The sequence below is a fragment of the Odontomachus brunneus genome, unplaced genomic scaffold, assembly GCF_010583005.1.
Source record: "Odontomachus brunneus isolate Ranch 3 - 2012 unplaced genomic scaffold, Obru_v1 Obru_scaffold_075, whole genome shotgun sequence".
In the NCBI taxonomy this organism is placed as follows: domain Eukaryota; kingdom Metazoa; phylum Arthropoda; class Insecta; order Hymenoptera; family Formicidae; genus Odontomachus; species Odontomachus brunneus.
In genome coordinates, this window is record NW_022639525.1 from 511,747 (window position 1) to 531,101 (window position 19,355).

A 19,355-nucleotide genomic window follows, 5' to 3' on the forward strand; every position below is an offset into this window, starting at 1 on the left:
TTAAAAGAGAAGAATCAATTTTTTATATTTCCCAATATTGCCTATTTATTGATCGATATTAAATATATTGGTATCAATTTTTCATTTTTTTTCTATTTATAATTAATACATTTTTATTTTAAAGAAATTTATTTCTTTGCTTTCAAGAAATACTGCGCTAAAACATGCCTCTTTGTTAACTATATAAAAGTTTATTTAGATGATTAAATTATTAAAAATACAATAAATAAACATAATTTAAAACGCATATATTTTCTACCTGGTTTTTTACGTTTTCCGTTGGCTATACGATCGATTTTTCAAATCTAATTTCTTCTAAGTTAATTATGGGGTAAAAGAACCAATTATGGAACAGATAGTATAACATAGAATGGAAGTTTATTTCTTCTAGAGATCCTTGAATCAGAGACCGGCCATAAAAATAATTTTGTCATCAATGCATGATATCTTTTAATAAATAATTATGGTTCTTTATACAAAATGATTCGTCCAGTAATTATAAAAGATATCTTTTTTTTAAATAACATAATTTGCAGTTTATTGATTGTGTTACTAATGCTCTTTGAATTTTCTCATTAGTCCATATTATTTCCCATTTTTACGAGCCCTCACTATATATTAGTGTTTGAGTTGCAATTAAATTTTGGATACTCCTTTTTTTATTGAAACTTATAGGTAACATATCTCTTGATGTTTCTACGATATTATAAAATTGAAATATGCATTTACAATATAGTAATATTGATTTGAAAAAAAAATATCCCACAATCGTTTTCGTGTTATTCTAGTTTATAGATGAGAGAGAATATGTAATGAGACACGATTATATCATAATGTAGAAAAGCCCGGCACTCTACGTGTTAATCGCCATTTAAATAATTTACGACTAACTGGAGTAGCTCCCATCATTTCTCGTTGAGGGAACTCGGCGAAAATCGAACGCGACAACAACGAGTGAAACACGAGTTTAACAAGGTGCGCGAGGAACTCGCCACGAGACAGACCTCGAGACCGACGTTTGGCCGCGTAGGTACTGGAAAAATGGCATTGAGCAGCGACGGTAGGAGGAAGGGATCGATCACGGTACGACGTGTTCTGGTGTTTCAGCGTGAGCGACAACAGCGTGGGCCTCACTTTCGTTCAGCACGCCTACGCATTGCTCTTGCGGTTCGCATGCACGCACGTACCTACGTACCTACATACATACACTCTCCTCGGCCGGTTAACTTCGCGTCGCGTCGCTCTCGTCTCTCGCGTTTGAATTATTCAGCGGAATTATTTATGAAGTTTCGGAACGACGAGATCGAAAATATTAAATTCACACGCGGCCCCGTTCTCAGCTGCGTGCGCAAGAGAGTTACTCGAATCACACCGCGGCTCATATAAATTCATCGTACGCGTTTATGCCCGCTGTTGCTGTTACCGCCGCCGTCGCCGTATGCATTCATTAAAGGCGACGTTTTCCCCGCGTACACGCGCGCACGCACGAGTGCATAACACTTAATAAGTTTACCCTTTGCCGAATGGAGCCCCGTCTTCACGAGACGTAAACTCACAGTTCCCCATTAATTGCGATCGTATCTCCTACCACGCCTCGACCGGAGAGAGCGAGAGAGAGAGAGAGGGGGGGGGGAGGGGAAGAGACAGTCTGCAGCGCGCAACCGTAAGTGTAATTGATATTACATTAGGATTAACGATAATTTAAGAGCTTTAATTGGATTCTCGTTGTAATTCATGCCGCGCAATTATCTGCTTGCAATTGGTGCGTTGCATTATCGGGCCGGCTCGTGCCGCTATTTCTCAAGATGCCGCGCGGAGAAAATATTTATTTGAATTGCACTAGCTGCTGTTGGTGTTTGCGTAAACAGCAACGAGACGCGTAAACAGTATTGTGACCACGGGTATAGATTGTGGCGCGTATAGATTTTCGATTCGCGAAGGGAAAGCTCGTTTTAAATAAATAAACGGAACGTCCCCGCGTATTTTACCGTGACCGTTCGTGGTTTTCTCAAACGCGTCTCTCTTCATTACGCGGCCGAATTTCTTCTATTTGTGCAGCGCGCGCGAGCCTTATTTGCGCACGGAGAACTACGGAACGTCGTCGCGAGATAAAATCGCGGTAGTAAACACGGGGCGAGAGACGCGCGTCCGTTCAATGGGGAAATGAGCGACAGAAAGAGAGAGTGGGAGGGAGGGAGGGAGGGAGGGGCAGGAGTGGCGTATGATTTCGTCGTTTAGACGATACTTTGAAGTGGAAGCCGAGGAAAAAGGCTTTTCATTGCCTATCCTCGTGGAAATGGCGGGTGAGGCCGGGAGGTGGGACAGATGTGTGCATGAATATGTGAACTATGCGACTCGCGTATTAGTATCGTGCATCTCCGCATACCACCGCACTCCCTCCGCCACGTATCGGAAAATACTGAAAAGTTTCGCGCACAAAGGATGTACAGACACATCGTAAAATGTGCCCGCGCGCGCGTGTGCAGAATTCCTGTCAACTTTGTTCATAAAATGTAGCAATGTCGCGAGTATCTGAGGGATTTCATCGAGACTCCACTTAAATTTTACAAGCACCACGACTTTTTTCCATTTCCAACGCGTTGACCGCCGCGTTGATCTCCGTTGATTGTACAAAAGCTTAACTGACGATCGAATTCTTTTATCACTACTGGCTCGTTATTGGCCGTACGACTGATTTTTCAAATGCAATTAATTACGCTTTGTGCGTAATTTGATGAAACGCAATAATACCATAGTGCTAGTCACCGGCGATCGTTTTCACGGCATTTAACGTGATTATATAACGAACACGTGGAATCACGCGAAAATGATCGAATTTGTTCTTTTTTCTCTTTTTTTCCGTCGATAGTTTCGTTTGAGGCGCAATAGACCTCTCTATACATCTCATCAGATCTATCTACTACTTTAAATTATTTCCAAGGCAAAAGAGCGTGTACCCGGAAATCCAAATGTTCGATTAAATTTCAAAGGAAGGTATGTATGCCTTTGGAAGGTATTTGTACTCGAGAAATTCTCGCCTCCTCGCTCGATGCGGTCTTCGTATTATACGCACACCCCGTATATACCCACGCCGAATATCGAGCTCGCGTTACTACCGAGCTCGGAAAGGAGCGTTTTAATTGGCGGCATAGTTAGAGGGAACGGGCACGTTCGTCCGCACTGCAAATTTGCATGGGGCAGACGGCAGCGACGAGACGAGAAAGGAAAGAGGAAGAGAAGAAGGAGGAAGAGAAGGAAGAGAAGGAGGCGGAAAGAAGGGCGGGATTGCCTTTTAAGGCGGTGATTCGTGAATCGACGAGATTTAAAGGGCAGCGAGAAGAAGTCGCGGCAGCGAGCGGCATACAAAGCCTATTAGCGTAATTAGCCTCGCGGGCTACCACGCCTGTGACCGTTGACCGACCGAGCCGATCTGATCTTGCCGTGGATACCGGAGAGTCGCGGGGGGCGATGAAATTAACGAGGTGTAAATCGCGTAGATATGTTTTAATTAATGTGCCGACGCGGAAACTCGTATTGTCGGAGACCCGAGCGAGAACGATCGCGAAACGGCCGGCGCTAATGAAGCGCGAATATCGCGAGGCAGAGCTAATGAGGCGGCATAAGAAACGTTACGAAACGTCAATGGACAAATATCACGTAACCGATGTCGAGGTGGGATAAATAGATCTCGCGGGACGTCGCACGATACCGAAAAGGCAAAAACGCGCCGAAGTTACCGAAAGGAGAAAAGTCCAAAACCGTCGCGTAGTTGGAATGGGGAGAAAAAGATTTGATTGTACTAATGAGAAGTTCAGTTTTTTTAATAAACGTATCAACGCGTTTTGATAAAAAAAAAAAAACAGAATTTCTGCGGCTCTTATAATCCAAATTTGATTCTAAGAGCAAGAAATTACGTTCCCTTCAATCAAAACGCGTTAGTTCATTCATTACAAGCAAACATTTTCTCCGTGAAGTATCCGGGAGAATTAATTATATAGATTTAACAACGATGTCCAATAAATTTATTGTACACTGACACAATAACGATTATGAGTACATTCGAAAAAATAAGATTCGCGTAAAATTCGAGACACAAAATAAACTCTCTATCTAAACTTAACATTTGATTTCTCGTTTCTATATAACCGATTTTAATAAGGTAATCCGTGCGTTGTTTATTGGTCGTATGTTTTCGAAGTCATACAAGGACTAAAACTAATAGACAATTTTTTAAGACGTATAGGATGTACCAGAGTCTCCTCTGCAATTTTTTGTGAAATAGCAAAGTAAATTTTCGAGTCCCTCTCGGAATTTTGTATCAATATTCTCCATAAATTAAAATAAAATTAAATGATGTGTTACTACCTAGAATAAAATTTCTTGCAAATGTATGATATACACTGTTTCTGTATAATAAATGCAATCTTTATTCATAAAATGATTGAAATAGAACATATTAGCGGACGAGGTAAATATGGCCCATAATTAAAGACCGGCAGTGGAACCGCAGTTGAAGACCTTCTCTTGTTCTCTCGCAGAAACTCTGGAGCTACTACTAATCAGGATATATATTTTATACGTGTTCTACTTATACTGTACTACTGACAACTGAATCCAGTACCAGAGCAAGATGGCTATGTTACTGCACGTTCATATTTTGGTTATTACAAAACAAAATATACGGTTAAGATGGTCCTGGTGAGCATTAATACAAAGAAGATTGTCTGTATCATGTTTATACAATCTGTCACAACAATTAGTGAGAAGTTATAACTTCGAAATTCTAAAATATAAAGCATCTAGCTCTGGTCTCCCCTAACGCTTTCCTAGTTACTGCATACAAAATCTAAACTCATTTACTGCACAAAAACAGAACAGAAAATGGATACAGAATTACTCAATTGATTAATAATCAAGTTGGCTGCTCAAATGGGCAGGTTTGACCTAGTAAACTTTGTGGTGCATATATATTTATATTATATTTCCAAGTTTTTCCTTTTTTAAGTGATATCGTTCACAACTATCAATCTATGGTCTCCTCTTACCATTTTCTTGTAATTATATTATTTCATCAAGTCCTGAGCCCGAGCTATTATGACAGTTTTCATTCAAATCAGAATAGTCTGATGTATTCTCATCACAATGCAATTCTGTATTATTAACATATATCTCATTTGTCTTTTGCTCTTTCATTCCTAACTTTAGTTGTCATCTTTATCACTTTTTTTTTCGAAATGTTTCATATTTTGTTAAATTCTAATGTAAAATAAAAATCAAGAAAAATTTTTGAAATAACCTTGCAGAAAATGAATAGGTTTAGGTATTCCATTTAGGCCTGTATTAATAGTCGTTACTTAAAGTTTGTTTCATGTAAAATTCTCTCATTTTTATTCAAAATTAGATCAATTTTTTTTTTAATTGAGTTATATCATATATGCAATATTATATCTATAATCGCAGTTCAACTAAAAAACTCATCTAATTCTGAAATAAAATCTGAGTATCTCATTTGAGAGGCGTTTTTAGGCGACCTTAGAATTGCATGTTTGAAACATTATATTCCCCTGATGAAATGAATGTTCACGGAACGTTGAAAAAAAATTCACAAAAGTGGCTATCAGCCGAAAGTCAAATTCAGCATTTATCTATATTGCTGAGGCATCAAATATCAAGTTACACTTCTGACCTGATCCTGCGCAAATTACTGAACCAGAGATTATGATTTTTTTAAATCAAACCCAGACCTCGATTATATAAGTTCTAAGATGTTTCCTATGTGTAGACAGCTAAAACGCTAAGAGAAACTGGCGGAATGAAGTTTGATGAGATAATTTGTTAAGCGATATCTCTTGCTAAATATCATGACAAAGCGACAAGTTAATAATCGATAATTTTAGCACGTGACGCGCGCAACATTTTGTTACGGTGGGCGAACAAAAACGGCGGAATCGCGCAAACGATACGATAACTCTTACGCGGTCCCGTTCCAAGCCCATGAAAACCGATCGCGTACAATCAAGCGGTTCGATCATTTTATTGCGCAGAAAACCGCGGATTCCTCGCGCGTATCCATATCCGTTAAATAAATAAATGCACTTTGACACACTGCTTCGCTCAAAGCGAATATTGTGCTAACGATAAACGCTGCGTGGCGTGTTGCATTGCGTAGTATCGTGTCGTATTACATTTTCGTGAATTCACACATACATACGTGCACACATTTGGTTCCCCACATGCGCATTCCTACGGAACGAAACACGAGTCGTTTCGGAACTAAAACGCGTCTCAAATATGCGTCGTAAGATAAAAGTATTAACACTTGAGCACATAACTAACTTTAGAAACTTTTGTTGTTTTCTCTTTAAATAGGAATAATAAAAGTTCCAAAGTACACAAAGAAAAAGATTTTTTTAAATTTCACAAATTTTATTGAATCTCCAAACAAATTTGATTATTGAAATGACTCGAAGAAACTAATGTTTCAACCAATGAAGTACGAGTATTTGGCTTCTTAAATAATTTTGTTGTTTGGCACGTGGAAAATTGAATAAGAAAGTAAGACAATTGTTTCTTATTATTTAATTTTCTTATTTTACAAAAGTGTTCGGTAATTTTGTTTAAATAATTTTTAGAAACGTCACGTCTTTTCGCATTATTTGTCTTTTTATTTTGAATTACTAAATACTCTATCATTTTATGATACAGTCATCCATACTACCACGATTGGGTCGCTTGATTTTAACGATTGTATAGGAATTGTATAAGAAACATCGACTAGTTCTGTCGATATATCTACAATATTATTATTTTAAGGCTTAATATTATTATTATTATTATTATTATTATTTTAAGGCTTATTATTATTATTATAAGGCTTCCTCATGTCCACAAAGCCATTCTCGTGGCATACTTACTAGTAATTATTGAAAACAATATATATAATGTGTGAAAAATAATATTGGATAATTCTTTTATTCACAATATTGTCCAATAGTCTTTCTTTTCTATTTATATAAAAGATTTTTATGTTCAACATTAGAATTTAAAATGAAATGGTTATAAAGAAGACAAATTTATTGAAGGAAATAAAACATAGCTTATACATATATATGTTACCAAGTTTAACATGAATATATTTTACTTGTTAATTTGATTTAAAAGTATTATTATTATATTTATTATTATTATTATAAGAGTATTATATAGTTAATTTAATTAAAAAGTATACTTATAAATAAATTTTAATAATGTCGCACATGACGTAAATGCATAATATTTTCTGCCAACTTTATATAAAAGTTGCGTTTCATAAAATAAATTCGTTGTGTAAACAAACATCGCATCCTCTAACGCACGCTTGCTACTGCATGCGACTTAATCCGCGAAATTTCTCACGACGACCACGGACTTTATGGCCGCGCGCATTCACCTTCGTTTTGTACGCGCGCGCGCGTCCGGCCGATCGTTCTTTCGCCGCGACCCACGCGGGAATGCGTGCCGCGTGGAAAGGCGAAGCGATATCACAGACGCCTTTATCGCGCGAGATAATGCTTCATTAAATCCGCGTTGCCGCACGCATAGTGGGCAACAAGCGACGCTCTTCGTGATCGTAAACCCTCGTGATTTTCAGGTCGCGCGTCGAGCATCAATTTTATGCCCGCCGGCCAGTTACGAGATAATCGTTGGCATTTTAACCGCGTGATTAAAACTTTATTTTCTGATAGATAATTTTCTCGTTTCGTCTCTTCTTATAGCAGGGAGACAGTGCAGTGTTTGAAATTTTTCCGCCGCTGTCATATAAATGCCTGAAATATGAATATATTGTATGCAAATATGTTGCCTTGAGATTTCTTTAAGAAGAAACAACTTGGATATCTACTTCTTAAGATGGCTTATTGGTTACGCAAGTCGCAGCTATCACTAAAAAATAAACTCCTTATATAAAAAGTATTATAAAAAGGTGTTATATAAAAGTGTAAAAAAAAAATATTCCAAACTTACAAACTTAGAGTAGATATCTTACTCTTATTATTATTGTGATGTTTACAAAAATTGTTTCTCGTATCTCCCTTCCGAAAGATGGATTGAACGGGCCAGTTGCATAGCCTCCTCAATCTCCTGACTTAAATCGATTGAATTTCTTTTTATAGGGATACATGAAAAGCTTAGTTTATTTTTCACCCATAAGTAATGTACAAAAATTAGATCGATGAATTCAAGATGCAGCTGATCAGATTCGAAGAAGATTAGAAATTTTTAAAAGAATTCGGAATTTTGTAATCCGAGGTTGCCAAGTGTGTATAGAAACGGAAGGAAAACACGTAGAACACTCATTATAAACAGTCAATTATTATTAATAATCAAATAATATGGTAAGATGGTCGTTCGTTTATTGATCATGCGCGATTAATGGAAGCACACAAATAACTTGCGTTATCAAAAAAATCGAAAAAATATTTATAACTCTGAAAGGGTTAACTTTTCAAGCCATGTTTAATAGACACTTTTCACTCAGTATAATAAGTACTGTGTATCTACTCTATAACTTTGGAATACTTTTTTTTTTAACCTGTATAAATGCATTATGAAACCGATATGGTCTTACGGTATTCACAACTGCATATTCGCACTTACGCACTGAGAAAAAAATATCTAAAAATTAATAAATATTTATATTAGGTGAGTAACATTAAAATATTTACTTAAATCAAAATTCTTTTCATTTAAAACAAATATTGTTTATTCGGTTTAAGTAAACAATACTTTAAATGAAGAAAATTTTGATTTAAATATGTTAATAGTACTGACCTAATAAATATTTGTTAATTTTTAAATTTTTTTTCTCAATGTTATTACAGAAGACAATATATGGTTTACAGGATTGTTGCGGATATAAAAACATAGAGGAAAATTGTCTCTATTGTGTTTGTACAGTTAATCAGTACAATTGGTTGTCTCTGAGAAGTTATAACTTCGACTTTCTAAAAATGTACCATCTGGTGTCAATCTCTTCTACAAAGCTTCACGAAAAAGAAAGATTTGCTACATATGGACAACTATACATAATTTGCTGTGTTAGTCACTTTTTTTTTGCTGCAGGAGTCAATTTTCTTGCTAGGATAAGAAAATCTGATTCTGCAACAAAAAAAGTAGTTAAAGCAGTAAATTATGTTTAGTTGTCCACCTGTAGGAAATTTGCTGCGTTAGTCACTTTTCTTACTGTAGGAGAACATTTTCTTATTATCATAGCAATAGAAATAGGTTCCTACAGCAAAGAAAAATTAGCTAATACAACGAATTATGTTTAACTGTTCATATATAGCAAATTAGTTTGTTGCTGCAGCAAATTCTTTTCTTCCGTATTAAATACAAATGATTACGGAAGCCCCTTCGCGCTAACAATACTAGTGTTACCTCTGCCATTAGAAATTATGCTGTCGGAATATCCAAGTATACAAGTGACGCTAATCATTATCGAATGACTGAGTCATTTCTCGACGCTTAATGCGCGGACTACGATCGGTGACTGCATGATTGCTCGACATTCCTCACCGGCTAACCTCACGCCGCCCAGTTAATGAATCACGACACATCCGTTGTACGAGAGCTCGATCAATCTGACAAAGAGCTTTCCCCTCAACGAGATTTCGTTTTTCTTTTTCTTTTTTCTTGTCACGTAAGATCGCGCCGTAAGAACTTAATTGCGTCGACGCCCGGCGACACGGTGATCGACCGGTATGTACGTATATAAGTATGGTATGTGTATGCAATGTGTCTGACGCAAAATATACAAAACTACGTAGAAGATAGAGCTTCAACTTAAGATAGAGATCAACTTAAACATAAAGACCCTTATGCATTTTGCAAACAACCAACGTGAAATTTTGAAATGTTAAAAAAGGAGATTGGGAAACCAGGACGTGCGACGTTGTGGAATGAGATTTATTAGCGCGAGATTTCATCTAAAAGGCTGAAACGCGCTCTGAATCGCCAATCTTCTTTTTCTAATATCTCGAAATTTTATACGATTGTTTGCAAAATGCCAGTTACGATACGATTATATGCGCAATAAAACTTATTATTATATATATAATATTATATATATATATATATATATTTATATATTTATATATTTATATATATATATATAGTTATACACTGAGAGAAAAAAATAGTTGGAATAATTATAATCTCACTATATTTTATAGTTCGTTTTGGCCTCAAACATATATTTATAGTTCATCTAAACATGAAGATATAGTAGAATGAACACAGATTTATAGTCACCATCTTATTACTCTATATATATGGTAAAACACCTTTTGGGAATATAGTTACATGTACCTATATTTGCCAAATATTCCAATTGTATTGACTATATAAAATAGTTAATTTCTCTTACCATTCAATATTTGCCACCTTACCATATTTTTTATTTCAAATAATTATAATTCTTGGTAAAAATTTTACACGGGTCAGTTATACTATACTTATATTGTAAATATTACAAATATTATGGTATCATTTACTATAAAAATTATACTCCTAACTATAATATTTTTACTATGCCATTATAGTTCCAAATATCATACATTTTTCTCTCAGTGTACTAACTATACGTAACTATTTTAAGAATATAGGCTCAGGAGTCCTCGTATCCAAGTGATTTTGTACATCTCACGCGTCAAATACCATGAATAATACATGGAGAAAACATTATTACTTGCCTAACTATAGTTACCACAACAAAATATTGTTTTTTTTTCGACCATTCATACAAAATAGTTGTACCGCTCTAGAAGTGATATACTGGTCTTCTTTGCTGCCTGTTCTTACATGTTTGAGTGGTACTCTCAGTGTATTGTATGGCGTAACTAAACCCTACCATACCTACGATCTCTCAACCATAGTACTTGTTCTGTAGACCAAAACAGAGAGACAGCAATATTCCTTCGATTAAGGCAATTATATAAATGTTTCGTATAGAACAAAAAATTCTTCTACTATTGTGTGAACAACTACATAAAATTTTGAGTTATTAATCTCAAAGAAGATTCGTGAAACATCACACGCCATACGGTAAATGAGTTGTCATAGCGACGTCTGCCATTGTATACTTATATATTAGGTCAAATTGAACAAAAAAGTCCTCTCTCTCTCTCTCTTTCTCTCTTTCTCTATCATTTTTCAAATGATCACGTAGATATTTAGTTATTAATTAAAGAAAATCAATACATTAATGTGCATAACTGTACATCAATCTTTTTTTAATTAATAACTAAACATGCCATTTGGAAAATAGACATTTTTGTTCTGTTTTCTATCTAATATACAAGCATACAGAGGCAGAAGTCGCCATCACAACTCATTTGCCATATGACGCGTGATCATTCACAAATCTTTAATTAATAATTCAAAATTTTATGTGGTAGTTTGCAAAATGGTAAAAGAAATTTTTTATTTTTTGTTTAATCTAATCTACCTGTATACCGCGGCTTCTCCGTGAGTTACCGGATATCCTGTATATGAGAATATACTAACTTTATGTATCGTAAAAATTATGTAGGAACTGTATAGAGAGTGTGTATTGTATGTATCTGTATTGATAGGCATATAATAACAGCAACTTTTAATGCATTCCATTGAACTTGAAAACACAAATTTTCTCTCTAACTATAGAGAATGTGCTAACCATGAAAGTTTTCTATGTACGTACGGAGCGTTACGCGGAGCGGATCCCGTAATTTCCGGCAAATTAGAAGATTAGGAACGATCGGTAAGGACGCACTTTCGGCGAGTAAGCGAGCCAAGAATGTGCTTTGCGCAATTCCAGGGTGCAAACAGAGCGTCCGCGAGCAAAAGCGAGAGAAGAAGAGAGAAGAGTTCGAAATTGGAACGCGGTCGACTTCGGGGACAATGGCGGACGTTTTTAATTTTAATGTCTTCATTAAGAGCCGTCTCGGCGGACGTCGCAGATGTAGGTCAGTTTGCGATTTTATCGCGTTTCGCCCCTAGCCTAATTTCACCGTCGGTATCTAAACATCTTTCCTCTGGTCGTGCGAACCACGAGACGTGAGAGGAATTAACTGCCACGATTTCCGAATGGCAGCGGCTCGTCGTAAATATTTCGCGTTCGTCGAACTCTGATCGCTTACGTCACTACGTCGCGTTTCATGAGCTCGTAGTTGTCGCGCTTTGAATTCGGCACGCATTCCCGATTTATCACGTCGACATTACACGAATTCCTATACGTAAAAAGACAAAACTCAATTCTATCAGCTGATTTAAACTAACAAAGAGACCTTCGAAAGTGTTCCTTATTAATTTTTATAAGCTTTGAATATTTTATCAGCAAAAAATAAAAGACGAATGTTTATTTAATATGATTGTCTGTACGCTTAGGGAATCACCCCTCAAAGATAATTCAAATATGTAATTTCCAACGAACATCATTGTGAAATTATAAGATATATAAAAAAATATCTTATATATATATGCAAATATTTTATGGCACTATTCACAATTATGTAAGATTTGTCAAAATTGTCAAACTTTTCAATTTTACCCCTACTTATTTCTTATTAATTTTGCAAACTTTAACATTTTTTTACGAATAAATAAAAGATTAAAACAAAGAAAATTAAAAACACAATATTTTGTATAAGTTTAAATTTCCTTATCCATGTCCCTACGGCATTGAATTCTGACGCTTTTCCTTCTTTTTGTGATCAAGGCTATGCCAATATTGTGAATAATTATTGCTCTTTCGAATATTTTATTGAAATTATTCAATATATATTCAAAAGTTTGTTATCATTTTTCAAGTCTATTTTAATGATTTTAATGATTTTTTCTTCTCATTGTCATAGTCGTGTTTAAGATAACTTTTCGGAATCGATAACTCAAAATTTAAGAAATTTAATATTTTTCAAAGAAATTAAATATATATCATTGTAGAGTATAAAATATCGCAAAACTTTCATATGAAATATTTTTTCACTAATTCGTGGCTTTAATAAAATTTTCTTAAAGTATTCGAATTGTCTTCAAAGTATTATTGTAATCTCTAAGTGTTTAGATGAGCACATAAAAGAAACATATTTCTTTTTTCTTCTCTATCAACATATCCAAAACTCAAAAATTGATGAGAAACATTCTTGATGGTTTCCTTGTTAGTTAAAATTCTAAACATTTTGTTGTTATTGCAAAGAGTTACCTGTTACAGATAAAATAAATTCAAAATGAACTAAAGATTCCTAACTGAGTCCTAACTGAGTCCTAGCTGAGTTTAAAAACGCATGTTAGTAATTTCAGATAAGTAAGACAATGATAATCATTCCTACACGGAAAACAATGCTGTAGAAAAAAACCATTGATGATTATATTTTGATTGTGCACGTGAATCAATAAAAATTTTGTAGCTGTGTGACAAATAAGTTTCTCAGTAATTCTTAAGAAGACTGGCAAGTGTCAATGGTCAACCGCGTTGAAAGCACCAGTTTTCGTCTGATTACTGAAGTCAAGTAACGTTGGACACGGTCAGTACTTAGATGGATAACCGCTTGGGAACATTGTGTACTGTTTGTATATGTATGTGTGTGTGTGTGACATAATTTTTCTTTTATTTTTTATCACTTCTCTAGCATTTCCTTTATTACTGCTATAAATTTATTCAGCGCATACAATCAATAAAAATTTTATAGTTGCACCGTATTATTCAAACAACTATTTAAAGTGTTAAAGAATTAATCAAAAATTAATAGCATTTCAAATTGCCTGAATAGTAAATGAATGTAGTTTAAGTATATTTTACAAAAATAATTACAGCAATATTTTATAGATAAAAAATATATATATATAAATCAACAAAATAATCGTATTACTCTGATAAAATTGATTGCACTTTAAATTTTCATTTCGTGCAATGTAACAATAAACAGCAGATTTGGTTGGAACACAAATTGTATTTATTCGATTATTATATATTAAAAAATTATTAACTGCATATGTAATCAAAATAAATAATTCTTTGATTGAAGGAAATACATGTACGATTAATTTAATGAAGGCTTTCTATACCACTGTATTCATTGAAGTAAATATACGATTTATTAAAACAATAATATGGCGTATTTGTTTCAATAGTATTGCTATTGAATAAAAAAGATTTATTTCAATTAGACTAATCCTGTTGACACAACAACATATTTTTCGTGTATCTTATAATATACACGTGTACTGACACGTCATTTGTTTCTGACAGCAAATGTTTTTCGCTGTAGTAGCATTAGATTCAAGTAGCTAGTAAATCGAGCTTCAGTAGCAACGACATTAGCTGTCCCTATTTCAAAGAAACATCTTAGCTGCCACGGCTATTACATCTTAACTCCTATTAATCTTTTTTGTGCATGTACACCTGGCATTCTTACGTCACGTATGGCGGCTTCACTCTCGCTCGCTCGCGGCACAATCTCGTGCTGCGCACCTCGCTTTCATTCATACACACGTACAGTCGCGCGTACGTGCTCGTGCACATATCAATACACAATATATCGGAACAAAAGGAGTCGCTATGAGGTATGTGTATCGAACTCCGTTCATGCAGCAACGCGCTGGTAGCGGCGTTGGCGGTTACAATCAGCCAGTTTCGAAAAAACAACATGTACGAATGCAACAACGTAGGATAATTAGCCAGCTCGCTAGCCCCGTTCTTCTGCTCTCTCCGTCCATCTGTCCGCATGTTGCTCGGCTCGCAACAGGTAAAAAACAAAGCGTGACCCGAGTTACGATTTCACTGGCAAAGTATAACAAAATCATCCGTTGCTTAAAAACACGCAGCGGCTGACAAGCAAATCAATTTTCTGGCACGCGAGACTGTATCCCGGCCGGGTATAAATGTGAGATTCGTAACCGTGAAAAATCAATTCATACGAGGTAAGTTTCAAAGCGCTCGATCTAGAGCGATCAGTTTTCTCGAACAAAGCCAAGGGAATGTATTTATATACAGAGTGTTTACAAAAGGATTCATGAATTCAAGGATTTATAGTATCCATATCGGACTGAGCAAAAGATATTTACATAAACATGAAGTAAAGAAACATGAGTCGAAAAATTAACTTTTTCAGAGCATCTGTCTGGATTTGACACCTGACTTTAACAAAAACAAAAATTGCGATTATATTTAGTTTGTACTTTACTTGTATCCGTTTGTATCAAGTAATTAGTTTCGTTTGTAACAATACACGTTTCCAAGCGATCCATCTAAATACTGATCGTGCTCAATGTTGCTTGATTTCAGTGATCAGACAAGAACGTTTCAATGTTCTTCTTTTTCTCTTTTATTTATTTATAATCCAGAATATAAAATAATTCAAAAATACAAAAACTCAATACGTAACGGAATCATATTCAAATAAATAAATTATAAAATAATTAAACCGAATGGCATTCACATACAAATCATATAATAAATGTAATATCATCTCTGTATAACTTTCTTATGTGTATAAGTAAGTTATAGTACTCTAATTGATTTCAATGGATAGATCCCATTACATCCACTCCGAATTATATCACCGATCTTGGTTACTAAAATAAAGGTTATTAAATTAAAAATAATGAAGAAATGGGAAAAAGTGCTTTCAATCGTATAGCCGTGGTATAACCGTCGACGCTTGTTAATCTTCTTGAATTATTGAGAAATTTTCTAGATATATATTTACAAAATTTCTATTGCTCATATAATCCAACTAATAATATAGTTGTGAAATAACGATGCATAATTTTAAAAAAGAAGAAAATGAAAAAAAGAAAAGTGATTCTTCTCACCATTATTTCTTTAACCATTAAATAATTATTTGAACAATACCATGTAGCTGTAAAAATATATTATTATGTACAATAAATACATTTATAACAATTATAAACGACGTTTGAAAAATTATAAAAAAAAGAAAAAAAATTATGCCAACAGTATACGGTATTTCCAAGCGGTCCCATCTAAGTATCTAACCGTGCCCAACGTTGCTTGACTTCAGTGATCAGACGAAAACTGGTACTTTCAACGGGGTATGACCGTTGACACTTGTCAGTGTTTTTGAATTACTGAGATATTTCCTCGACACATACTACAAAACTTTTGTTGCTCATATAATTCAAATAATAACGTGGTTGTGAAACAACAATTAAAAGAAAGAGAAAAATGAAAGAAAAAAGAAATGACCCTCCTCACTATTATTTTTTTATTTACATAAGTACTTGAAAAATATGATGCAACTATAAAATTTCTATTGACTGTATGCGCTGAATAAATGTATGGCAATATTAAAGGAAATGCTAGAGAAGTGATCAAAAATAAAAAAAATTATGCCAACAGTACACGGTATTCCCAAGCGGTCACCCATCTAAGTACTAACCGTGCCCAACGTTGCTTGACTTCAGTGATCAGACGAGAACTGGTACTTTCAACGGGGTATGACCGTTGACATTTGCCTGCACTCTTGAGCTACTGAGAAATCTTTTCGACACATATCTACAAAATTTTTATTGCTCATGTAATCTAAATAATAGCATGGCTGTGAAATAACGATGCCTAATCTTAAAAAAGAGGAAAGTAAAAGAAAAGGGAACTTAACTTCAGTGATCAGACGAGAACCGATGCTTTCAACATTTTTGTTTTTTTAATTAGATTATTTGATCGATGATATTAATATGTTATATATCGCTTAAACTCCCACAAACAAAAGTATTTTATAACACGATTATAATGCAAAATTGGTCAACTCAAAGAATAATTTCGTAGTTATTTAAAAATTATCAGTGTATTTAATGTTAAGAATCCTTAATTAATATCGAGTTATATTTATAAATTTATAAGGATTAAATATGTATTCATAAGGATTAAATATGTATTTGATTTGAATATATGCTGTATTTGATTTGAAGAAAATCATTCCCCAAAAGAGTCGTTTAAAAAAAGATCTAACGTATAACTTTTTAGTATTTTATATGAAAAATAGAATAAAATAAAATAAATTACAACATAATAAAGTAAAATATTTTAATTTTATTTATATATTATAATATTTTAATTTTTTATATATTTATATATTTTTTAAATATATAAATATAAAGATATATAAATTTTTATATTTATATATTTTTTAAATATATTTTATATATTTTAATTTTATTTATATATTTTATATTTTAATTTTTTTTTATAATTAATATATTAAAAATATATTATATTTGCTAGTAATTTTCCCTATTTCCTTGTTTTTGCATTAGCATAGATATTTCCTTCAAAATCTCTGTGTACATTTTGTAATTCATTGTGTATGAATAATATGGTCTATTTCGGTTTTAACACAGTTATTGAAGACATTTACGTTTCGATAATTAGAGAAGTCCAATTTGCTTTCTCACGTTCGGCGAACGAATGATTAACGCGACAATCCAGTCACGCTCCAGAGCCGGCAAAAATAATCAATCGGGATTACGATGTTGAAAGATCGATGTCAAACGTTTATCCAGGGCTTGTTCATCTTCATTGGGAGATAAGTACGAACCAACCGACGCAACCGGTCAGTCGCATGATAAATCTATTCAGTGATACAGTGTTTCGAGAACGTTCGGCATGTAGGACTGGTGAGAGAGTGGGAAGTAGTAAAAGTGGCGTTTCGATCGAAGCGGGAACGTCGCTAACAAGTCGCCGCGAACATGCGAACACGGGTGTCGTGCATCGCATTCATCATGTGTAGCTCGCGACGAGTGCGAGACGAATTCGCGTACCTGTGACAATGGAATGGCTTCCGACGCGCAGCCTAGAGACGATGACGTTCGGTACGAACGATGCGACGCGCAGAACGTACGCAGCAGCCGTTAACGGCGTTAACGAAACACACGCTCGTTCCTGACACGCGGGAACGAACGTGTAATCGTTCGGCAGCCAGCGCGATTGTTAACCGCCGACAGCCGGCGCGCGTAACTCCGAAGCCGCGAAGCGGCAATCCCACGCTGCGCCGGCGGCGCGCGTTACCGTGACGAATATTCGCGATTGCGAATTAGGGAGGCGGTGAAGTGGCACTCAAGCTCGAGTAGAATCTCGGGTGTGAGCCGAGAGCAATCGCTCGAGAATATCCCACGTGGAAAATTTCTTGGATTGGCATCCAGAGTGCGATTTCTGCAAAAAAATTGTGGACTCCAGCGGGAAGATCGACGCAGATTCGGATTAAAAAGTTTAGAATGTTTCAAACACGCGAATATAAATGGGAGATTCAAACGGATTTCGTTTGTTCTTCCCAAAAATTGTCGAAAGGAATTTTCTGCTTTTCATTTTACATTAAAGTTCAACAAAATATATGAAACACTTTAAGTACATTGGCTATGCAAGTATAGATCTTCAAAAAGTGTTAATACTTAAAATGTATTTCTTACTTTTACATACACTTTTTATTCTATTGGGTTAAAAATAAATTTATAACTGAATTAATAATCTACATACAAAATGTCCCAGACTCTACTCCGCAATTTTTGTAGAAACGGTGTGTGCTTGTATATTACGTCAAGTTGGACAAAAAAATTCTTTATTATTTTGCAAATAATACCACGTCAATTTTTAGTTACTAATGAAAGGAAATTGTTATATAATTGCGTGATAATGTACAAATCTTCTTCTTTAATTATATCTAAAATCTTCTTTAATTATAACAAATCTTCTTTAATTATATCTAAAAATCTATGTGATCATTTTTAAAATGAAAGAGAATTTTTTTGTTTAGTTTGACCTAATGCATATATATACAACGGCACACATCGACACTACAACTCATCTACCATATCACGTGATCATTCACCAATCTTTTTTAATTATCTCGACTATTATTGCGAATATTGCAAAACGGCATGGGACTTTTATGTTTACCACTATCTGTCTTACGTTCCCACAAAAATTGTGGAGGAAAGTCTGGGACATCCTGCATATATACATCCTGTATAAAATAGAATATTTGTCTGTGTATGTTCCCTATTAACTCCTAAACGTTTTGACCGATCTAAACCAAATTTTGCATAGTTACTCTCTAGGATCCTGCGGAAAATATATGAAAACTAAACACTTCACCTCCTCACTCCGATTTCATTCTCTAATGATAATATCAGTTCTAAGATGTTCTAAATATAAAAAAATCCGGGCAACGCCGAGTAGTTTAAGCTAGTTGATATACCGATGGGATTCTTCCTACTTGATTTTATAAATAAAATCTTATATCAAAATATATTTTGATATAAAAATATTTTACCCTAAAAAAACATATAATAATAGGTATAACAATAGAATTCGCAATTAATATCGT

General features: G+C 34.6%; 1 non-coding gene and 1 pseudogene across 1 annotated transcript; both read right to left on the minus strand.

Moving 5' to 3' along the window:
• Nucleotides 1–15,964: 15,964 nt before the first annotated feature.
• LOC116847258 lies at nucleotides 15,965–16,082 on the minus strand (annotated as a pseudogene).
• Nucleotides 16,083–16,366: 284 nt separating this feature from the next.
• On the minus strand, nucleotides 16,367–16,485 carry LOC116847262. Its single transcript, XR_004378727.1, has one exon. It is a non-coding gene; the product is annotated as a 5S ribosomal RNA (ribosomal RNA).
• Nucleotides 16,486–19,355: the final 2,870 nt, after the last annotated feature.